Raw genomic sequence first — 24,322 nt, forward strand, 5'->3', positions numbered from 1 at the left:
TCAGATTCAGTGGAGGTGAACAGTGACGCGTGGGTAAATACAGCAGCGGGATCAGAAGTGAGGGGACACGGGCAGCAGGGCTGAGGCGTAGCAGGGGCGGGACCCTGACAGGTGGCCCAGAAGAGCGGGAGGGTGTGCGCGCAGGGCTCCAGGCCTGGCCGGGATGGCGGCCCCAGAGGCACTGTCCAAAGACAGATCCGGGCCTCCTCCACATCTACCGAGTCAGGGTCTCTGGGGAAGCAGCATTTTAAACACGCTCCCCAAGTGGCTCCGATGTCCCAGACCAGCACCGAGGCGGCAGCAGGCTGTGGGAGCCACTGCTGCAGCGGCCTGAGCACCAGCTCAGGAGTCTCATGGCCCTGGGTTCGAGGCCTGCCTCTGCGGCTCTCTGGGAATATAGCCCGTCTTGCAAGGAACCAGAGACAGTGTGTGGATGTGCCGGCATCTGGTGGGTTTAGTCAGTGGGTTCTCCTCGCTGTCAGTGCAGCCCCCCACCCTCTGTCGCCTCAGTCCTGACAGGTGAAGAAAACGACCTTTGGCTGGAATGGTCCTGGGAAGTTGAAGGCCAAGGTGGGCCAGGAGGAGGAGGGAGGGTCTGCCTGAATTCAGGGTGCCTTCCAGTGTCTGCGCAGCTCACAACGACTCCCTAACTACGGCTCTGACCCACAGTCGCCAGGCTGACAGCCAAGGTAACCACCCCGACGCACATGTTAAGCTGATTGGATCAGAACGAACGTCGAATTCAAGCTGAGCCAATCAGATTCCTGATCCTCGGTCCCACACACATACACACAGCCCATTGGACCAGGATGAGCATCTAATTCACATGTAAGCCAGTCAGATTCCCTGACAACCTGTTTAAAGTTGTAACTACCCTCTCTCCTCCCACATCCCTGTCCCCTTCCCTAATTTTTCTCTTCCCAGCATTAACTAGCTTCTGTTATACTCTGTGATTTACTTAATTGTCTGTCTCCCATACTAGAATGTAGGCCCCCCGAAGGCCAGGATATTTGCCTGTTTTGTTCTCTGCTGGGTCCCCAGTGCTCCCCACAGTGCCTGGCCCATAGGCGGTGCTCAGTAAAAACTGGTGAGTGAATGAAGTCTCTCTCCCAGGTGATGTGATAATGGCTAATATTTACTGAGAACCTACTATGTGTTAGTGTTTTCTAAGCACTTTAAATATGTATTAACCTATTATTATCTCCATTTTATGACTTGCCCAAGGTCACATCGGGGAGAGGCAGTTCAAAGCTGTCTCGCAGGGCCTGGCAGTGTGTATACTCTATTAGTGACCTTACTTTTATGGTTTACAAACATGTTTATAAACATCTTTCTTGAGTCTCACCACTCCCCGCTCCACCACTCCCCAGATATTATTTCCCTAATTTTAGAGATGAAAGAACTGAGGCTCAGAAGGGTGAATTGACTTGCTCAAGGTCACACAGCAAAAAAGTGACAGACCTGAAACTAGAACCTAGGACTTCACACCTTCCCCTGACGTCCCCATTCTTTCCAGACCCCAGGCTACCCCTCCTGTGTCTAGAAGATGCTGTTCCTGCCTGCAGCAGCTTACGCTTTTCCTGTGAAGAAGAAGGGACTGATCTGCAGGCCCAAGCGGAGGCTGAACTGACTCAGGCAGGGAAGTGAACGCAAGCTTGTTTCCCCACAGCCCTCGTGAAATCCACGCAAAGGACCGACGGCAGAGCGGAAAATGCACGCTGAAAGAGGACCCCCAGAGCTCGCTGAAGCGGGGACAATCACCTTAATTCACGCTGGATCAGAAGAATTTTCACCATCATGGCTCCTTCTTCAGATTACCTTCTGCCCTATTTCCCAATTAAAGTATGGCTCACGGAGCTGAGAACAATACTGTACTTCCAGCCTGTGGTCTGACCCGCACAAAAGGGAGGGGAAAGATTTCCTCCTTTCTGATTCTAAGATCTTGCCACCTCATAGAAGGATCTCTGACTCTCCAGTTGACTTATATCTGAGATTCCATCATTCCTTTGGTGGTACACCTTGCAGCTCTTAAAATGTACATACTACTGAGGAGGGCATAGTGGTGGAAAATGTTGTTGGTCACTGCCACTCCTTCTGAACGAGCTTTAGGAACTCTCCTAGGGGTGGATCTGAGGAGACAGAGCAGGAGGGCACTGGTGGAAAGGGTGGAGAGGGGAAAATACGAAAGAAAGAATAAGGCGATTAAGGGCCAGCCCCAGGGGCCAAGTGGTTAAATTTGGCACACTGTGCTTCAATGGCCTGGGTCCAGTTTCCCGGCGCGGACCTACACTACTTGTCTGTCAGTGGCCGTGCTGTGGTGGTGGCCTACATACAAAATAGAGGAAGCCTGGCAGTGGATGTTAGCTCAGGGCAAATCTTCCTCAGCAAAAACAAAAATAAAAGAATAGGTGGCTGAGGTCAGTGCAAACTCTCAGCTTCAGCCTGTGCCTGAAGAAGTCATTGGGTGTCACTGAGTTTGGTGTTCTGCACACTGTCCCACAGAGGAGCTCCTACCCATGATCCTCTCTGGCAGTCAGAGCTCCTGCACCCCCACCCCACCAACAATGTGAGGACCAGAGAGGGGAGGGCACTTGTTCAAGGTCACCCAGTGAACAAGGAGTCGATGGCTATGCTCAGGGCCACACCCAGGTTTGCAGAGACCCAGGTCAGTGCCGAGTGCTGGCCCTGTCAGTTCTGGAGGCCCTGCTCACAGGAAGGGGCAGTAAGGTCACCTTGGAGGACAGAGGGCACACACCAGTCACCAGAGGGCAGTTCCCATCTGGCTTCACTCCCGTCTACAGACACTGGTGGGGCATTTCGCCGGTCTCGCCTGCCTTCCTGCAACATGTGTGCAGAGGATACCCTCACCCCCTTCTCTGAAGCCCACCATGCGAGCTCTCAGAGCCGGAAGGGTTGCCTCCCTTCTGGAAAGCCTGGCCCGGCGGAGGACAGCATAGCGGCCAGGGAGGGGAGCCGTGCTGCCCACGTTCCGCCAGCAGAGGGCGACGGCTGCGCTGATCTCCGCAGGTCCAGACAGTGGCCCAGGCGGCTGGAGACAGCTGGCCAGCTCCTCCCAGGCTGGGGTTCCTGAGGCACGCTCCAGCCTTGGCTTGGTCGCTTCCAGGCCACTCCAGCTCAGGACTGTGCTCCACTCACTAGAAGATTCTGTACATGGAGATGGAAGTCCGCCTCCTTGTAATTCTCACCATAAGCACTTAGCTCTGCTCCTGGGGCCACACTGAAAAAGTCAACCCCTTTTTTATTTGCCAGCTGTTGGGAGCTGGAACCCCTTTCTTAGTTGGCCACCCATAGTGCTGTGTGACTTTGGGCAAGACACTTTGCTTCTCTCAGTCTTTATTTCTTACCTATAAGACAATGGGCTGGACCCTGATAAATTCTAAGCTCCTTCTCACTCTGACATTCCAAATGACATCCCTTTCACAGTTACCACTGAGGGCAGAAGGGGGGACACTCTGCACCCCTCACTCTTGGCCCAGGGTTCTAGCTCCCAGGTCCTCCTTTACGGCACCTCCAAGCTAAGCCCGTTCTTAGACCTTTCCCCTGGGGTTTGGGTTCTCCTGGCTGCTGCAGGCTCACACTCACTTCCGCTGGAGCCCGTCCTCAGCCCAGGCCGCCATGACACCTTCCACCAAGTGCATCCGTCCCCAGGGCCCTGTGGGGGGGTGCTCGCAGTCACCCCCTGGCTCACCCCCTGGCTCGCGCCCTTGCACCTGTGGTCCCATAGGGCCTGGCCTCCTGGTGGGGAGTGGGGAGGAGAGGGTCATGGGGGCAGGCCCCCACCTCCTAACCTGGAGGTGCCCTGATTGGTCGTATTTGCTTTCCACCTCCCCCAGCCTCTCTGTCCTGGACCAGGATTCTTCCTGGTTCTCGTGGGGACTTTTCTTCTCACTTCCAGAGCTGGGCCACTGCATCATCTGTGGTTTCTTTTGAGAGTCAGATGAACACCCTGTCCTCGGACATTTTTGTTTTAATTTCAAAAGTTAGGCATACGCAAAGAAGACAATTTGAAAAACACCTAAAAAGTACACACACACACAAACACCCCTACTCCGAATTACCAAGTTGTTTTAGCCCTCTCCCCAGGGATAATACTATTAGTTTTGGTCTAAGTCTTCCCTCAGCTGCACTCAGTGAACAGGTGGAGTAGGGTCCTTTCATTCCTGTTCACTATCCCTGTGGGCTCCCCATCACCCCAACTCCAGGGCTTCCAAAAAAGTCGAGCATAGTTAGAATCTTGTGAGCTGACGCAGCCCCCACTGCCCCCTGTGAAGCACCTGACCCCTGGGATGTGGTGGCAGGCAGCCTCCAGGATGGCCCCTGCAATCTTCACCCTTGTGTAGCCCCCTCCCACATCGTGCCGGGGCTGGTCTGTGACGCTAACAGAACGTGGCGAGAGCTATAAAAGCTTGTGGCTTCTTCCACGGGCTCCCTTCCTCTCTAGGATCGCCCCTCGGGGGAGACCAGCTGCCATGAGTGAGGACGCTTAGCTTACGGAGAGGCCCAGGAGGTGGGGAACCAAGGCCACCTGCCAGTCACCATGTCAGCGAGCCTGGAAGTATAAGTTCCCCTAGTCGAGCCTTCAGCTGACTGCAGCCCCAGGGGACAGTCTAACAGCAACCTCACGAGAGATTCTGAGCCAGAACTACCCAGCTCAGTTTTGGGGTAATTTGTTATGCAACAATAGAAAACTAATACCGACATATTTTCCATTTGTTGTGAGGGAGGCAGAAGAGGCATATGTCAGATTTCGATGTGAGAAACTGAGGCCCACAGCAGGTAAGCCCTGCGGGTGAGACTTTCACCTACATGTGGGTCCACAGCAGGTGGGGAGTGGACCTGGTGCGTGAACTTTTCTGGGTCCCCAGTATGGGCTCCAACCCCTGACATTTCAGAGGCTCCCTCCTCACTTTTTAAAAAAGTCGTAAAAAAAAGAAGGATAGGAAAGTTGAGAAATATAGTGAAGGGATAACTGTTACGATGTCCTGGGGAATATCAGCTCCATTTTACACCCAGCTGGAGAGAGTTTGCTTTGTTTTTCCTGTGCCATTAAATATTCATTGACATAATTTTTAATGGCTGCATTGTATTTCATAGGATGGCTTCTCACGGTCTATTATGCAACCCCCTGCTTTTGGACCCATAAGTGGTTTATAATTTCCAATACTTTAAAAAGGTTGTGGTAAATATAGCTGAATCTTTGCACATATTTGTGATTTTTTTTTTAAAGGACAAATTCCTATAAGTGAAAATGCTGGGTTAACAGGACTGCACTAAAAAAATGCTTTTGTTATGAATTTTGAAATGCCCTTCAAAAAGGTTGAACTAATTTGTATTCCCATCAGCAGCTCAAGAGAATGGCCATTTCCCCACACCCCCGACAGCACAGGATACTACAGTATTTTTAATTTGCTTATTTTTAGATGCATAATAAGACCTATTGTTTTCATTTGCAAGTCTTTGGTGCCTAGTAAGGCTGATTGTGTCCTCATTTACTTATTGGACATCTGCATTTCTTTGCTTGTGAATTAGCTCATTAAATGAGGTACTCAATTTTTTTCTAATGAGATGTTTATCTTTTTCTTAATGATTTATAAGAGCTCTCTGTATATTAGAGATATTAACTCTCTGTATTAATTCTTTACCACATTTATTGTCCCTTTTTAGTTTTGATCCATCTACAAAGACTAACGACTCTAAATATTTCTACTTTGGCTTCTTGGTCCTTATCTAGTTCTCCAATTAGTTGGTCATCTATAAACAATCCTTTTATTAGCAGGAAAGTGTCAAGGATTTCTTCATCGAGCCCTAAAACCACCCTTGGAATGATTTCTTCAGAAAGTTCAGATTTATTTCTGGCCCAAAGGCGTAAAATCAGAGCTGGCTCAGGGATGGCCCCACTCATTGCCCCCAGAGGAAGTGGGGCCGCCCAGTGATACACCAAAAGTCAGGGCAGTCTCGGGCACGGGTTCCTCTTGTTGGCTCTCGTGGCCCCGGCCCACTCCTGTCTTTATGCAAAGCATTGCAATTTCTTTCAGAGAACATGTCCTACCCACTGGGCCAGAAAGATCTGCTGCACTCTTCACACCCACACCCACTTTACTGTGGCCAGAGAGAGGCCCTGTTTGGATCCCAGCGGGGAGCCTGCCCACTCACAGGCTGGCAAAGGCGCCCGTGCAGATTTCAAATATGCAAATTGCAAAGATGCAAATAAGCCAAGTCCAAGTGTAACAAGGTGCCCTGCTTCTCAAGGCCCATCCAGTCTCAGGCTTTCTAAGGGATGTATTACGATGTGTATTTCTTTGTTCAGTTCCAGTAAGAGGCACTCTTGAGCTTGAAATCCTCCAGCGGCTTCCCACAGCAACTAGTGAAAATTCAAGCTCCTTGGGACGATCTCCACACTTCTGGGTAATCTAGCCCCTGCTGGTCTCTCCAACTGCCTCTCCCACTGCTCTCCTGCTCACCCACAGTTCTTCCCCTATGTTGGCCTTCTTTTTTGCCTCGGCCTTAGCACATGCTGTTCCCTCTTGCTAAGACACTCTTCCCTGTGGTCTTTACATGACTGCCTCCTTCCCATCTAAGTTTTCAGAGAGGTCTTTCTCTTTTTTTTCTTTTTTTTCTTTGAGGAAGATTAGCCCTGAGCTAACATCTGCCACCAATCCTCCTCTTTTTTGCTGAGGAAGACTGGCCCTGAGCTAACATCCGTGCCCATCTTCCTCTACTTTATATGTGGGACGCCTACCACAACATGGCTTGACAAACATTGTGTAGATCTGCACCTGGGATCAAAACTGGGAAACCCCAGGCCGCCGAAGCAGAGTGTGCGAACTTAACTGCTGTGCCACCGGGCTGGCCCCCAGAGAGATCTTTCTTGACCATCTTATCTAACAGAGCCCTCCGGAGCCTCTGTTACATTACTGAGTTGGGTTTTTTTTCACAGCTCTATCGCTATCTGAAACAATCTTCATGACCGGTTTGTTTGCTTCTTTACCGTTTATCTCCTTGACTGGCCCACACGGCTCCTGAGAACAGGGACCTTGTCTGTACACCTTGTCTGTGTTGTCTACATGATCTAGAATGTTCTCTGACCTCCTGTAGCTCTCCTTGCTGCTCTCCCTCCCCCTCCCTTCCCCAATCCTGCCTCCAGATGGCCAAGTGGCAACCGCAGACGACCCAGGCCATCTTGCCGACTGAGGCCAGCTACGTGCCGAGTCCTCCGTCCCCTCTTGGCCCACATCAGCCAGTTTTCTTCTGGTTCTGCCACTTTCCAGCTGTGTGACCTTGGGTAATTTTACCTAACTTTCCTGTGCCTCAGTTTCCTCCTTGGTAAAATGGGGCAGCCCCTGTCTCACAGGGGTGCCGTGAGCATTCAGTGAGGCAAGGAGCAGTCCCCGGGCCAGTGCACGTGCTCCACAGGGGTGAGTGATCACTGTCGTCCTAACAGCCCTGAGAGGCAGGCTTTACGACCTCGTCTGGAAACAGGGAAACCAAGGCAGGGTCCAATAGCTCAGCTGGGAGGTCGCTGATCAGGATTCTCAGCCCCGAAGCTCATGACTTCACAGACACACATTCTAGTTCTTTTCAGAGATGAGCCAAGGGGTCTGAAGCTCTCTCCCTTTCCAGCAACTCCCTCCCCACTAATACAGAACTAACTGTTTCTGTATTCCTGAGCGGGAGGCGACACCCACAGTGCCCCAGACTTCACACACTCTCCCGCCTCACAGAGGGGGAAACTGAGGCTGAGAAGGGCCGGTGAGTGAGGAGAGAAGCCAACCTGGTTTCTTGACTCTAAGCTTCCCGGATACTGCTCCCAGACGCTCGAGCAGGCGGCTTCTCCACATGGGGGAACGGCTGCGAGCGGCTGGGTGGCATGTGCTGGAAGCCGCTGTCTTGTCCATGGGGCCTCGCCCATCGCATCCCTCACCCAGAGTCTTAACTTCAAAGCTCTGCAGCCAGGCAGATGTGGGTGGGGCTTTGGCCAAGACTCGTCACCACCCTGAGCCTCAAAACATTTCCCCATCCAAAGGGACCCTGGTCCAGCATCCTGGCAGAACCCTGGCTGTTGGGAGTAGAAGGATGAGTGGGCATCGTCCCTGGCCTTAAGGAGGCCAGAAAGTAGTAGCAGGAACAGGTGTGAAGACAGACAGAGACACCTGCCCTCCCTCACCCCCCCACCTCCGCCAATGGCGGGGATGGGTGGGAGCAGAACCTGGTGGCAGACCTACAAGCCCGGTGGCCCCAGGAGGCTCCCCTGAGGCGGTGCGCTGGAGCTGTGCGGGGGAGGAAGGCAGTGAAAGAGGAGGGAGAAGGGCAAGGAGGTGGGAGGACCAGGACTGGCTCAGGGCTGGGGTGGAGGGCAGGGTGACTCCCCAAGGAGGGGTGGGTGGGAGACTCATGGAGCCAGGGTAGGCGTGGACTTCATCCGGAAAGGGGAAAGGGAGGGGACGCCTGGGGAGTACTCAGAATAGGGGGGCCCTGGGAGAGTGAGGGGAGATTCGGGAGGGGCGAGGCTGGGGAGAGGGACACCCAGGGCCCGTTTGCCAAGGGCCTTCCTCTGACTGGCGCAGACTGGCGCTTCCATGCGATTGCAGATCCACCCGCCACCCAAGGAGGAGTTGAGAGCCGTGACCAAGGTCACACAGCTAGTTTCTGGCAGCGCCAAGATTTGAACCCAAGTCTGCCTGACTATCAAACTGTGTACCTTCTTTCAGATCTTTTTTTTTTTAAACTCAAGGAGGTGATTGCAACAGCATAAATAAAAAATGACAATGCAGAGGCCCCCTGTCCACCACGGCGTTGAGAGAGACACAGAGCTCCTCTGGCCCCATCCTTACCCATCCCCCAGCTCGCACTCCTCACACCCCGCCCTGCTGCCCTGCTCCAGCTGTCCAGGAAGAGCTCATTCAGGGGAGGGAAGCACCTTCGAAGGCCACTTCCCTTTCTTTGATGGGGCTCTGCCAGGAGGGGCCGGCTGGGCAGGAGCAGAAGACAGAGAGAGAAAGGAAGAGAGGAAATTCCCACCAGCTGTCAGGAAAGAGACTCTCTCCGAGCCGCTATCATCCCCTCCCGGGGTCCTGCAGAAGTTCAGGACACTGAGGGGTGGGGGTGGCTGTCATCCTTTGCCTCCTTTCATGGGAGCATCACCCCACTCACATCATGTCCCAACATCTCAGCTTCCCTCTACTTCTGAAACCCACGTGACACCTTGGGCAGGGCGCTAAACTGCCTGGAGCCTCACTGTCAGTATTTGTACATCTGAGCATCATCTGATGACTCAGCACATGCCAGGTCCTGTGCCGGCTACACAGAGTGTCCCCAAGAAATTCTCCATCTGAAGCCCCTTCCCCACGTCAAATGGGGCGCCCACTATTGGCAAGTACAGTAAGCTGTTAACGGTAGAACCCAGGCGGTATTCTCTGCAAAACTATTTAAACACTGAGGTATGTTTGAAAAGTTTCATAATGAAATGTTGGTGGAAAAAAGCTATCTTTCTCAATGCAAAGTAGTTATTGGGGAAACACTTGACGTATTGCCATCAGAGTTGGGATAAGACACCACTTTCCCCGAGGTACCATCCAAGGCAGTGAGAAAAGAAAGAGATACTAGAGGTACAACAATTCTAAGTAAAGAGGTAAAATTATCACTACTTGCAAATGATAAGATAGTAACCTTGGAAAATCTAAAAGAAAGCACTGAAAACCACTACAAATAATCAGTGAATTTAGTAACATGGTGGGATAAAAGTTAACCTGTAGAAAACAATGGCTTTTAAATATATAATCACCAATTAGCAGATACAATGGGAAAAGGTCTCTATATACAATAGCAACAAAAGAGGGTAAATACATGTAACGAGAAATGTGTAAGTTCCTATGGGAAGGAAATTTTTGACACATTACGAAAGGACACAAAAGGCAAGAACAAGTAAACAATGTTCAAAGATAGATTCAACATCATCAGGTTGTCCACTCTCTTTAATTTATTCCATGAATTTAATATAATCCCAGTTCTGAAATTAAACACTAAACAAGCAGGAAGAGGCAGCTAACGTTTGAGCAAAGACAATGATGAATGATGACTAGTATTGATATTAAAACATATGATAAAGCCGTAGTAACAGCACTGAGGTCTGGTAGGTGCATAGAGACAGATCGGTGGAAAAGAATGGACAGTCCACAAATCCACACAGAAATGTAGCATGCAGCAGAAACAGCATCTCAAATCAGAGGAGGAAAGATGGATCACTCACTAAGTGGTTAAGACAACCGGACAGCCAGCTGGAAAAAAAATTAAGTTGAAACTATACCTTATACATTACACTAAGACAAATTTCAAATATATAAAAGATTTAAACATAAAACTGAAATTATAAAAGTACTGGAAGCCTGGTGGGAAGGGCTAGTTCATAACAAGGGAGAAGGGACAGCTTTTCTAACCTCGGCCCAGGATCCAGAGCCGTAAAAGAAAAGACAGGCAAATTAAACTTCTTGAAATTTAAAAGAAGACATCTGCATTGCAAAAAGAACCATTTGAAAGGTATATTTGCAACTCAAATCCTAAACAAAGGGCTAATTTCCCTAATATATAATGATTAAACCAATAAGAAAAGAATTAATGACCCTGTAGAAAAATGGGTAAAGATATGGATAGACAATTCACACAAAAAGGAAACGCAAATAGATTTTAAACATATAAAGATATTTCAACCTCTTTTTTCTTTTGAGGAAGATTAGCCCTGTGCTAACATCTACCACCAATCCTCCTCTTTTTGCTGAGTAAGACTGGCCCTGAGCTAACATCTGTGTTCATCTTCCTCTATTTTATATGTGGGATGACTGCCACAGCATGGCTTGATAAGCAGTGTGTAGGTCCATGCCCGGGATCCGAACCAGTGAACCCTGGGCCACTGAAGTGGAGCGCATGAACTCTACCACTACTCCACTGGGCTGGCCCCTCAACCTCACTTTTAATAAAAATGATACTTGAAACTACTCAGAAAGTTTCCCACACATCATCTTAGCAAAAATTTTGAAAGTATGGTAACACTCCATTTTCAGAGGGATAAAGAAACAGCCCCACTTATCCTTTGCCGGTGGGTATGTAAATTATTATAACTTCAAGGGAAGATGATTTTGTCAATATCTATCAAAAGCACATACCCTTTCCTCTCTAATTTGAAATTTTTAACTAAGGTGTATTTTTAGCCAATAAAATACAGAGATCTTAGCTGCACAGCTCCTTGAATTTTTACCTATGTATGCAGTCATGTAACTACTACCATGTTCCAGATACAGAACGTTTCTATCACCCTAAAGGTTTTCTCCTGCCAATACAACACACAATGACTATTCTGACTTCTGTCCCCACAGATCAATTTTGCACGTTCTTGAACTTCGAATAAGTAGAATCACATAGTGTGTACTACTTTACATCTGGATTCTTCTGCTCAACGTGTTTTAAAGATCCTCATGCTGCTGTGGGTGTGGGTGGTTATTCTTTTTTCACTGCTGCATACTATTCCATTTTATGAATGTACCACAATGTATTTACACTGCTGAGAGATGTCTGGGTTGTTTCCACTTTGGGGCTATTATGAATAAAGCTGGTATGTGTATTCTTTTACAAGTCTTTTTGGTGGATATACACACTCCTTTTTCTTGGGTATTAACCTATGAGTGGGATTGTTCAGTCATAGGATAGACATTTGTTTAACTTTATTAGACACTGGAGAACAGTTTTCCTAAGTGGCTGTAACATTTTACACTCCCACCAGCAAAGTAAGAGAGTTCCAGTTGCTCCTTATCCTCATCAACACTTGATTGTCAGTTTTTAAAATTTTGGTCATTCTGGTGGGTGTATAGTAGTAACTCGTGGTTTTTGTTTTTTTTATAAGCAGGTTTCTGGGTCTTACTCCAGAGACTTTAATTAATTGGGCCAGGAATCTGTACTTCTTCTTCTTCTTTTTGGTGAGGAAGCTTGGCCCTGAGCTACCATCTGTTGCCTATCTTCCTCTTTTTTTCTCTCCCCAAAGCCCCAGGACATAGTTGTATATCCTCCTTGTAAATCATTCTAGTTCTTCTATGTGGGATGCTGCCACAACATGGCTTGATGAGCGGTATGTAGATCTGCTCCCAGGATCTGAACTGGTGAACCCCAGGCCACTGAAGTGGAGCGTGCAAACTTAATCACTCAGCCACGGGGCTGGCCCCTGACTCATGGTTTTAATTTCATTTTCCTAGTGAGTATTCATGGGCACAGCATGTAGATAAACAATTCACACAAAAATGAAGTACAAAGAGGTCTTGAACATAGAAAGATTTTTTTAGCCTTAGTCTTAATAAAATTGCTAACTGAAACTACGCTGAGAAAGCAGCACCTCTTCATAGGCATACTCGCCACTGGGATATCCTCTTTTACGAGATGCCAGTTTAAATCTTGCCTTTTTACTTTTGCCAATTTGAAAACTCCGTCGTGTATTGTGGATGCCGGCCCTGTGTCCGATAGAGGCATCGCAAATGTCGCCTCAGTCTGTGGGTCGTCGTTTCACCTTCTTAATGTTTATCTTTTGATGAGCAAAAGTTTTTAATTTTGAAAAAGTCCAATTTGTCTGTTGTTTTTATAATCATTGTTTCCTGTGTCCTGTTAAACAATCTGCCTGCTACAATGTCAGGGAGAAATGCTCCTCTGGGTGTGTGTGTCTCCTGGGAGAAAACATGTACTTCTTGAACCATCAGTTCAACTTCTAGGAATTTTTTCTACAGATACATGAAACAAGGCACGTCCATAGTTATTCTCTGCAGCACCGTTTGTGATAGCGAAAGTTTGGAAACCATCTAGATGCCCGTTGGTAGGCAATATGTGGCTCAACGAATAATGGTCTGTCAAAACGGTGGATCCTGTGTAGCTGTAAACAAGGGTGAGGACACTTTCTGTATTTGATGTGGAAAGATCTCCGAGATCTATAATTACACAGAAGACAGCAAGATACAGAGAGAACAATGCAAGCAGTGTGCTATCCTTGTGTAGAGAGATACATCTATCTTTGGATATATATAAAATTTCAGAGAAGACACTTGAGAACTCTGAACACTGGTTGCCTCCCGGTAAAAGAACTGAGTCACCAGAAGCTAGTATGAGGGGCCGACTTTTCACTGTGTGTCCTTTGATTGCTTTTAAAGTTCAAACTGTGTGAAAGTTTTACTATCTGAAGATAAATACTTCCTTATAAATAGATGTTATTCTAAATGGGGAAGACTTTCTACGCCTGGGTATCAGCGACTAAGGGCCGTCCAGAGGAGACGAGAGCTGGAGCTCAGGCTTGGAGGAGGGGAAGGCCCCCATGCCTGGGGGCAGTGAGAGCATTTTACAGGCCTTTGTCCAGGGTCTCACCACGGCCTCAGTGTCCATTCCAACCAGCAGGGGCTTTCACTGTCCCAGGGGTAAGTCCTCTCGGGATGGCCTGTAGCACTGAGCCGGGGGAAGTGCCTACCACTGTCAGCACTGTGTTGGGTACTTACTTTATCTACACTTGTTCCCACCCCAAGGGGCTGTCTTAGGAATGATGTCTATTGGACAGAGGAGGAAAGTGAAGCTCAGAGTGGTTACGTAATTTGCCCAGGGTCACATAGCCTTTAAGTAGCCTAGCTGGACCCAGGGCTGTGTATCCTGCCCTCTCCAGAACCCTGGAAGACTGGGGTGGGAAAAGGTGGTGGAAAGAGTCAAGCACCCACCATCAGTGAACCAGGCTCTTCCCTGGCACTTTCTCGGCAGCCCTTCCCCCCCCCACCCAGGTTGCTGTCTGGCCCGGGGCCCCACCGGCAGCCCCCACCTGCCCCCGCCTGTGGACTGCAGGAAGGAGGCACAGATGGCAGGCGAGGACGAGGCCCCCAGCCAGGCTCCCCCAGCTGTCACTTTGGAGAGCACCACGCAACTCCTCCTCCTCCTCCTTGAACAATTGGGAGCTGGCCAGCCCGGCCCCAGCTGTTCCCTCTCCTTGGTCCAGGGTTCCTGCAGACCCACGCTCTGAGGCCCTTGTCTCCAGGGGAGGAGAAACACGGACTCCTGAGACATCAGAGCTGGACAAGACCTCAGAGGACAACGGGGCCAACGTCTCATTTTACAGCTGGGGAAACTGAGGCTTGAAAAGGCAAAGGGACTTGTCCAAGGTCACAAAGAACCAGAGAAGTCAGGCTTCCTCACTGCCAGCAAAGCTTAGGATTTGGGGGTGCCCCACAGGGGTGAAGGGTGCTCATGCAGGTGGCATGGCCCCCTGCCTACCAGGGTTCAGCCAGAGCGGTTCTGCTTGGCCTGATTTTACACAGTGAAAATCCGTCTGCGATGCTGTTTCAGGGGTCTTTAACCTGGGTCCATAGACCGTGTAGGAGGTATGTGAGCCTGGAGAGGAGAAAAATTGCATCTATATTTTCACTAGCCTCTAACTGAAATTTAATATTTCCTTTGTTTATAAGTGCAGGCTATAAAACCCAGTAGTATTGGCTGAACCTGTAACTTTTTCAATAGACATCACAGACACCTCCAGATCCCATGACCCTGTCACTGCCATCTCAAAGCATGGTTCATGCACTTGTCGGGCCTTCCACCTGGTCGTGTTATTGAATGCGTTAATATAAAGCACAGATGCTACCATATCACAATTCTGATAGACGCTTTGATAACTATATTTCAATATAATTGGTTTCTTTTGTAATCCTACTTATTTTATTTTATGTACTTAAAAAACTTTATTCTTTGAAGGGGTCCATGAGCTTTTCCAGATTGCCAAAAGGGTCTACCCCCCACCTCCCCAAAGTTAGGAACCTATTTTATTTGAACAACATGTTCCAGTGTTAAAAACTGAAGTCTGAATACTTGTGTACTACATCTGTAACCTCATAAGACTGATAAGATTGGGGTGGAACTCCCTTGAGATGAACAAGTAAGCCCGGGGGACCAGGGTGGGTGCTGGTGCCCTAGGAGGGGAGCCCACACGCACGCCTGTACCAGGCATCCCTCCAGGCTTTGCATAACACCCACTGAATCCTCAGAACAGCCTTGGCGTTGGGACTAGGATTTCTCCCATTTTGCAGCTGAGGAAACTGAGGCACAGAAGAGTTAGGTAACTTGCTCAAAGCACATGGCTAGTAAATGGTGGATGGGGGATTTGAATCCAGGCCAACCGATGCCAGAGCCTTTGTGCCTCATCACTGGGCATCCTGCCTCCCTATCTGGGTAGATGGAAGCCTCCTACAGAAAGATCCTAAGGTGAGGTCGGGGGAAAGAGATCCTGAAGGGTTTGCGGCCCAACTAATTATCTGATACATAGGGCACTAACTAGCTGAGCAACCTTGACCAAATCCCTTGCCTTCTCTGGGCTTCAGTGTCTCCACCTATAAAATGCAGGGTTCTAAGCACTGCCAACGCTGCCTTCTCCCTCCCTTGTTCACCTGAGGACCCACTCTGAAACTTAGGCATAGGTTGCTTAGCAACTAAAATCAAGGTCTCGTCTGAGTGGAATGGAAAGGGAGGAGGACAGGCTAGCACCAGGCAATACTGATGCCACAGCAACGTCTCTTGTTTTAAGAGGCTGAATGCTGTGACCAACCCCCTCACCCCTGCAATCAGGGTGACCTGGCCCTTTAAGAGCCTTGGGATGGGGGTGGGGACAGGGACAGGAGGAAGGGCCATCCTGAAAAGGAAACTGCCCTAAGAACTAAATCAAGTCTGGAGATTCTCAGGCAAGAAAAACACATACTCATTGTTCTGGAAGCTGCGTGAGAAGGGCCAGTTAGTAGGGGTCTTGGCCAAAGCCTCAGGGCCCCCTTGGCCCCTAGGGCGATGCTCTGTTTCAAGCCAGGCCACCTAAGTTCCACTCCCCAGCCCCTCCTGCACCCTGTATCACTTTTGTCCCCTGCAGTGTTGGGAGTCCATGGACAGGAGAGGAGGGCGTGTCAGGAGCTGCGTCTCTCGTCTCCCGAGGGCTTGGGATGGCTGCCCCGCTGAGCGGATCACCCTCGGTCTGAAATCCCACTCTTAGCAACATTCCTTTGGGCCTCACCCGAACCTTAACCAAGAGCAAATTCCCGCGTGAAGGAGCAGTCACTACCATCACCAACACCTCAGTAGGTCTGATTTTGGACTCAGAAGTGGGTGATTGCAAAGATTCCTGGGAAAACACACAGAGGGTGTCCAGGCATGCCATGTGTGCCACCTTGGATAAGACACTTCTCTTTGGGACCAGGATTTCTTATGGGTACAAGAAGTCGCTCGGAACATGTGATGGCTGGAGTCCCCTCTGACTCTGGCATTGTGTCAATGTCAGACTGGAACTGGGGCACCCGGGAGGTGGGCTAGGGAGGGCTATGGGCTGTGAGGGCTGCGTGGCCTCGGGCCAGCTCAGAGCATAGAATCTCAAACTCACACCACCCCCCTTCCCACCTGCCCCCCCACCCCCACCCCGTGCCTCGGATCTGGGCCAGCCAGATTCCAGAGAGCCCTTGTCCCCAATTCCCAGCACCCTGTCCCCCCTGAACCTGGAGCTCATTACAGTAGTTATAATAAAAGGGGCAGCATAGCTCAGGTTACTGAGCACCTGCTGTATACCAGATACTATGGTAAAGCTTCACACGCCTGACCTCCCATAACCCTGGCAGGCAGGCAGAGTCCGGAGAAGCAGGCAGGCTGACGTCAGAGGGGCAGGCCCAGGCGCCTCCCCAGAGCCCCCTCCCTCCAGCACTCAGCCTGTACAGCCCTTGGCGTGCCCCCTGGAGACCCTGCACCACCCCCCCATTCCCTGTTGGGTGCCTGTTCCCTTTTGGGCTCTGGGTGCCTTGCCCCGTAGGTAGGGTGGGCCTCACTGCTAGGAACGCTCAGGGACAGTACCGGACAACCGAGACAGTAGTGAGAAGGCTGAAGACAAGCCTCCCACTTGCTGGCTGCAGGCAGGGAGCCCTTGGGCCTGGGGGACTGAGGAAGCCGACTGGATGGTGGAGAGCCCTTGGCATCACATGGCTCCTAGTACTGAGCAGATACCATGTGCCCGGCTGTACGCTAAGAGCTTTATACAGCACCTTAACTCATCATTATGGCCCTTGAGAAACCAGGACACGCAGTTATCATTTCACACACAGAGACAATGAGGCACAGAGAGGTTATGCATCTAGGGTTTCATGGCTAAGGGATGAAGCTATGATTTCAAAAGGCGTGGGATGCTCCAGGCCGGTGCCTCTGGGCAGGTAGGGCCCGTGGCCAGTTCACAGTGTCCTGGTTAACCAGACCCTATTATTCCTGCCTCAGTGGCTCTGTGAGGACTGAGGGGAATGAAGCTCCAAGACAGCCAGTGGAGGCCCTGGCCCGAGGCAGAGGGAGGGGTTCTTTGACCTCCCCGGACACCACCAGCCAGGCTGCATCCAGGCCCCTGCACCTCAAATCCAGAGAGTTCCCCAACCCGTACCTGTGAAATAAAGTGAGGGAGCAACCCTTCCATTTCTGCAGAGCTTGCCTGCACTTTTCTGAAAATAAGCAGTCATTCTTCCAAAAAAGGGAAAAACACAGAGCACAGCTGTCAATCTCGGGCCTCAGACAAATGGAATAAAGTTGCGACTTCTCTCTCTCTCTTCCAGCACAGTTCCCCCCCAAAGTCACTGCGCATTCAGGCTGTCACATGCTTTGAGATGCAAATTACAGCGAGCCTGCGGAAGGCAGCTTGAAGAACAAAGACCAATTGAGGAAAGATCTGAAAAATGGATGGGGAACAGTCTGAATTCCCGGAGGGGGAGACCTCTCTGCAGACAGGCCCAGTGGTGAAGATTTGGGGTTTTCCGGGAAAGGAGGATGGAGGACTCGATGCTGGTTGTGGGGAGTGATGGGGGGCGGGGGAGTGTTACAGAAATCGGAACAGAAGCAAAGGCTTCGGGTGAGCAAAAAGGTCTGATTTTATTCCAGTCTTCAGCACTGAGCCGGGCACTTTTCTTCCCCCTTCTTTTAATATTAGGCCTCAGACATGCTGTGAGCCATGGAGAGAACTGGTCTGCCAACTTCCACGTTCAGTTCCAGAGCAGGAGCAGCTGGATGAGGTGACACTGTTCTAAGAGCTTTAAGGGGAGCTCTCAGAGCCCCGCTTTGGTCTGGGCAGCCCCTGCAGGGCACCACATTCTCCCGGGGGCCTGGCAGGGAGGGGGTCCCAGGACCACCAAAGAGCCAGGGGGAGATGGGACACAGAGCCCCTGGGACTTGGCCTCCGGTCAGTCCAATGCCCCCTTGCTGAGGACCTACTGTGTGCAGGCCCTGTACAAATCAGACATGGTCTCTACTCCCGGGGGCTATCAGTCCAATCGAAGCAGTTAACTGGACTGCAAACTCCATGCTGACAGGGATCTGGTCTTGTTTACTGCTGCATCCTTAGTCCCGAAAGTGTGACTAGAACATAGTAGGTGCTCAATAAACACTTGTTGGATGGATAGGTGGGTGGTCGATGGATGAATGGATGGATAGGTGGACCAATTGGGGGATGGACGGAGGGATGGATGGATGGATGGATGGATGGGTAGAAGGAAGGATGTATGGGTGGATGGATGGACTAACCACCTATATAATAAGGAGGCATGTAGGAAGTACTCCAATCTCTATAGATACAAAACGCCTCTGGATGGGTACTGGGATGGAGAAAGCTTCATGGAGCTGGCCCCATTTGAGTTGGGCCTTGAGGGGTGAGAAAGATTCATTCTCGTATTCTGCACAATACCTACCAGGACACCCGTGAGGACACATTTGAATAAAAACATGTTAGAAGGGAACAGAATGTGAGGGCTAAATTGAACTCTAAAGATCATGTGGTCCAACTCCATCATTTTGCAGAAGGGAAAAGTAGGGCACAGGAAGGTTAAGTAACTCACCTAAGGTCACAGAGCAACTAAGTGGCAAGGCAGGGATTCAAGTAAGGTCTGTCTGCTTCTAGAGCCTGATCTTTTAGCCCTGTCCTGTGCTGTTCTCCTGCTCCAGGGCTCTGCTCTCCTCACTGAGATGCCCTGTGGATTTTTGCTACCTCTCCTGCCCCAGCCCACCTCCACCACCCACTCCTGCAGGGCTGGGGAGAAGCAGAGGAATTGGTTAGGCCTCCCACCCTTGAACAGCGGAGACAGGAGAAGAAGCAAGAGTGTGCAAGAGGAGGCCACACTGAGTGGGTTGGGGAAGGAGAATGCAGCACCCAGAGCTCAGCCCCAGAGAACAAGGGGGCAGTGTCCTGCCTCCAGGCCGTTGAGACTGAGCAAGGTGTGGGGGAGGAGGGGAGGCCAGAGGGCTTGGACAAGGGGCAGGAATGACCCCCACCTGCAGACAAAGCCCAGCGCCCCAATCCTAGAATCGGATTATTTTCATTACATGCAGCTAAATCTGAACGTAAATTAACCAGGGACTCCAGTTTCTGGAGAATGCGACGGTGCCCCGTGATTTTTACCTGCTGGCGGGGCAGGTAAGAAGCAGGTGTTCAAGAGCTCCCTCCACATACCATGGAGACGGGTCCTTGAGCAGGACGTGGACAGGACCCTGTCAGGACACCCCCACCTGCCAGGTCACCAACGGGATGTCCCCAGGCCTCTCAGAGACCAGGCCTGACATTACTTAGGCCCCCAGTGCCCAGCACGGTGCCCAGTGTCCAGTCCACACCCCAGGACTAAAGGAATGACACCACCTCGTCTGGTCCCCTGCTCCAGCACTCCTCTCTCTGCCTCTCCTTGCCGCCCCAAATCGCTGCTTCAGTCCTTCAGAAAGGAAGCTCCCCAAAGGGTCTGGGAAATGCCTGCTCTCCTGGCTTCCAGAAGACGTGGGCACGCGTTGTCGCACGTCAGAGGAGCTCATCAAGTATTGGCTGAATTAATGCTCAAGGAAGTCCCTGGAGACATTCAAATGACAGTAATAATAACACAAGGCACATCTACAGACATGCCTCTCCTCAACCCTCTGTGAGGTGGGCAGGCACGTGGCTGGGAGAGCCCTGGGTTTAAATTCTGCCACTTGTGTGCTGTGCAGTCTTGAAGGAGTTGCTTGACTTCTGGGAGCCTCTGTTTCTTCATCTGTAAAATGGGGAGGATAACTGTACTTTCATCATGGGACTTGAGGTGAGATTCAAAAAGAGCAGGTATGTCAGACCCTCAAAGGCTCCCCAGGTGGTCCTAGCGTGCAGCCAGGGCTGAGAACTGCCGGTTACAGGGAGAACCAAGACTCCTCATGCCCAGGCCAGGTTTCTTTCCTTTCTATCAGGTGCCAGTTGGGGTGCCAGGTAAGTGGCTAAAGCTTGGGCTCGTAGGACTCTGCTTCCAGCCGTGGCCTCCTTGTGGCCTGGATGTGGAGGCGGCAGGCGGCCCCTGTGGAGAGCAGCAGGAAAGGGCAGCGCACCTGGGGAGCCCCGAGCCATTAATCAGGCCGCTGGGCACAGTGCCCGGTCTCTGGAATATTCATAAGGCCCCTCCAGCTGTGCCAGGCAATCAGGGTGCTGATCGCTCCCCCATCTGCAGCTTAACATTCCACTCCAGAAAGGAGAGCTGGCGGCTGAATGTTAACTAGGGAAAAACAGGGTCTGGCCTTCACAACAGCAGCCTGAACAAGAGCCGGGGAGACAAATCCGCTCCTTCGGGATCTGCCAGCCACCCAGAACTGCGCTGGTCACCAAGCTCTGGGCAGTGGAGGGAGTTGCGCCTTCAGAAGTAAGCGAGCTGGTTTCAGGGCCGGCTCCTGCCCTGAGCAGCCGTCTGCCGTCTCTGCAGCCTCCGTCTCCCCAGCCGCAGGATGGGGCCGGCTCCGCCTCCCACCCAAGAGGACGGGCAAAGACAGTTTGTCGGCTGGACGAGGGTGCTGCTCAGAGGCAAGGCGTCGTCATCGCTGTTGTTTGTAGCTGTTGTGCACGTGGCTTCCAACCCTGAGAAACGTTTTTAATCGCAAATATGGACATCCCCAGCAAGCGGGCTCTGGGCGAATCTGAACAAAGGGAGAGGCCCCCACACCCCCCTCAGAAGGCAGGGCGGCCTCGGGAGGGGTTCGGGGTCCCGGTTAGCGCTGCTCTCTTCTCATCGGGCTGCAGCCTCTCAGAGAAGCAAGACAGGAACGGGAAGGACACCGGACAGCCGCCGGAAAATTTCCGAGAAGAACTGCAAAAACACGACGGTCTGCGGCCTTCTGGCTGCTCAGGAAAAGTCTGGGGCCCTTCAGTGGAGGGGCAAAAGCGTGCCACGTGAGAGCACAGCTCATCTTCAGTGCCTCAGGCGACGATTAGCATTCGCTGAGAAATGGCCAAAATCTTTTCTGTGTCGGTATTGAATGATGTAAGAAACTGTTTGTAAGAGATTTCTATCAAACTGAGGGGAAAAACCCAGAGCTAAAATAACATAAGTTTCTCCTTCCTAGAAAAGTGACGGATGTGGAGCAGCTCATCTCTACTGCTGCCCCGTCACGAGGCGTCCTGGACTTGGCATTATTGTCATTGTTAGTTGTCAGCCCTGCCTCCCCGTCGCCCCAGCCCAGCCCGGCCCTCGCCTGCGGGCTCAGCCCTGATCACTGCGGGTGGGACACTGACGGCCTCCACAGGGGCTGCAGGGCAGGAAGCAGGCTGCCCTCACTGCTAAGCCGCCCGTCTTCAGGGCAGGACCCTGCTCCACAAAGTCTCAGACCCCAGGCTCCTGCCTCAGACCACAGAGACCCCTAGATCACGGGCACCGCCACCTGCCGCCACCACCCCTGGCCCTCAGCACAGGTACTTCCATCTTGTTCGCATTTTCTCCAGCGAGCTCATCAGCATGTTACTCTGGGAGAAAACACTTGCAACACACATAAAGGAGAGCAGAATTGAGCTCCAGCACTGGGCGGCACGGCCTCTGAAACTTCAGGGGCTCCCTCTTCACGTCAACAAACTGCTTCTATTGTTTTTTTCTCTAAAGCACGAAATGTTGTGTTCATCTAAAAAAAGTTTAGAAAATATAGCTAAGGAAAAAAGAAGAAAATGAGAGCACTCGTGATTCCAATATTCAGAGAGAACCACTTTTAACATTAGATGTATATTCTCCCAGTCTTTTCTAGATGGGTAGATGGATAGATAGATGTTGGTTTTTTTCTTTTGCTTGAGGAAGATTGTTGCTGAGCTAACATCTGTGCCCATCTTCCTCCATTTTTTTTTTAACGTGGGACGACACTGCCACAGCATGGCTTGACGAGTGGTGCTATCTCCATGCCTGGGATCCAAACCTGCGAACCCCAGGCCGCTAAAATGGAGCGCACGAATTTAACCACCACACCACTGGGCCAGCCATGATGGATATTTTTTAATGGGATTAATCATATTTTATCTTTTTTTTCACTTAACAGTATGTCATAACATTTTCTCTCGTTAAATATCCCCCTGCATCGGTGGAGGATCCCCAAGACTTTTTCAGGGACTCTGTTGGGTTAAAACTATTTTCATAATAGTGCTAAGGCATTATTTGCCTTTTCACTCTCATTCTTTCAGGAGCATACAGTGGAGTTTTCCAGAGGCTGCGTGATGTGTGATACGGCAACAGGCTGAGTGCAGAACCAGGTTTGCCAAGTCAGATGTCTTCTGTTAATCTGGACCAATTTAAAGAGATTTGCAAAGGTGTAAAACAGTGCCATTCATCTAATGTTTTTTGTTTTGGAAAATATAGTTATTTTTCATAAACGTTTTTTAGGAGAAGATGGAATGGGTTTATTATCGTTATTTTAAGTTAATTAACAAATACATATTTTTGAAATTCCTTCATTTTTATTTTGAATACACTAAATATTGATAGAGATAGCCAATATAAGCAAAAGCTCCTTGGGGGTCCTCAATAACTTTTAAGAGTGTAAAGTGATTCTGAGGCTGAACAACTGAGAATGAATGCTTGGGTGTTTCCTACTTTGTTCCCCCATTTCTTTATTGATGGACTTGCAAGTTGCTTCCAATTTTCACTTAGAAATGTGCTGCACAAATCAAGTACTTATATAAAGTGAAAACTTCTTGAAATTAGAGACAACAATAGAAACCAACTGGTAGGCTGAGCCATCACTATCAGTCTATCATTAATCAACTTAAACAAAAGGTATCACAGAATGTGAACAAAGAAAGTTGAAAGGTATGCATACACTGAGTATGTATATACATGTACAGACACAATGTATATTTTAGAGAGACGGACTTACACTCTGTAAAGAGTACTTTTTCTCCTGCAGTGTTTTTTATGAAGTGTTTACAAAATCTGAGCATACTCTAGACCAGTGCTACTGATGGTATAAAACTCTTTGGTACCAGAAATTGAGAGGGAGATTTAGAAGCTTTTAAGCAGTTTGAGAGAAAAATTTTATTTCTGCAGGAAATAATAAAAAATTGATGTTTGTAAAAAAAAAAATAGAGTAGTAAAAAATGCTGCAAACCCTTTTTCCTAAATATATCCTTGAGAATATTTCTGTGGGATAGATCCTAGAAGCGGAATTGCTGGGCAGGTGGACATGCATCTTTAAACTTTAAGAGATATTGCAAAGTCGCCTTTATCTACCTTTCACCAAGAGTGAGCTGTAAATTCACCAAATGCACCAAGAGTGTATTTGAGTGCCTGCTCTCTCACTCCTTTGGCAATACCAAAGATAATTACTGTTTTGAATCTTTTCCTATTTAGTAGGTTAAAAGAAACATTCTGTCTTCTGTGAATTGCTTATTCATATCCTTTGCCCATTTTCTGAGTTCTTTTTCTTATTGATTTTTCTGGAAACTTTATATTTTCCGGACTTTTGTCTCTTTGCAAATATTGTACTCAATTACGTGGCTTGCCTCTAATTTTGCTCACGTGTCTCATTGTAGTACAGAAACTTTACCTTTTTAAAAAATTTATTCTAATCTATTAATTGTTTCCTTTACGGCTTGGAGGATTCTCGTCCTGCTTAGGAAGACTTTCCCCATCACATGATTTTTAAAATGCTCTCCGTCTTCCGCTAATACATTTGTAGCTTTCCTTTCCTTTTCTTTTTCTTCTTTTTTTAATGTTTAGATCTTTAACCCACGGGGAATTAATTTCGTTGCAGTGTGAGGCGCTGACTGTTGACCCTTGTAAACCATCAGTGGGGTCTGGCAGGGTGCCAGCAATGGGCTCAAGCCCCAGTAAGCACCAGCCCACACGTGCTGGGGACCCGCAGGTCTGCTATGGCAGGAGCTTGGCTGGTCCCCGAGGTAGACAGATATCTGAGCCCATCTGGTTTGGGAAGGGAAGCAAGCTACATTTCAGAATCCTTCTGAGTGTGTCACAGTTGTGGTGGGCATCTGCAACGTGAG

General features: G+C 49.8%; 1 protein-coding gene and 1 long non-coding RNA gene across 11 annotated transcripts in view; one reads left to right on the plus strand and one right to left on the minus strand.

Annotated features, from left to right (window-relative positions):
- CORO2B (coronin 2B) overlaps positions 1-24,322 on the minus strand; it is a 137,901-nt gene that overhangs the window by 42,585 nt on the left and 70,994 nt on the right. The gene's annotated exons all lie outside the window — the stretch shown is intronic.
- Positions 17,717-22,621, plus strand: LOC138924646 (uncharacterized). Its single transcript, XR_011439673.1, has 3 exons — positions 17,717-17,816; positions 18,008-18,089; positions 22,508-22,621. It is a non-coding gene; the product is annotated as an uncharacterized lncRNA (long non-coding RNA).

The sequence above is a fragment of the Equus caballus genome, chromosome 1 (assembly GCF_041296265.1).
Source record: "Equus caballus isolate H_3958 breed thoroughbred chromosome 1, TB-T2T, whole genome shotgun sequence".
NCBI lineage: Eukaryota > Metazoa > Chordata > Mammalia > Perissodactyla > Equidae > Equus > Equus caballus.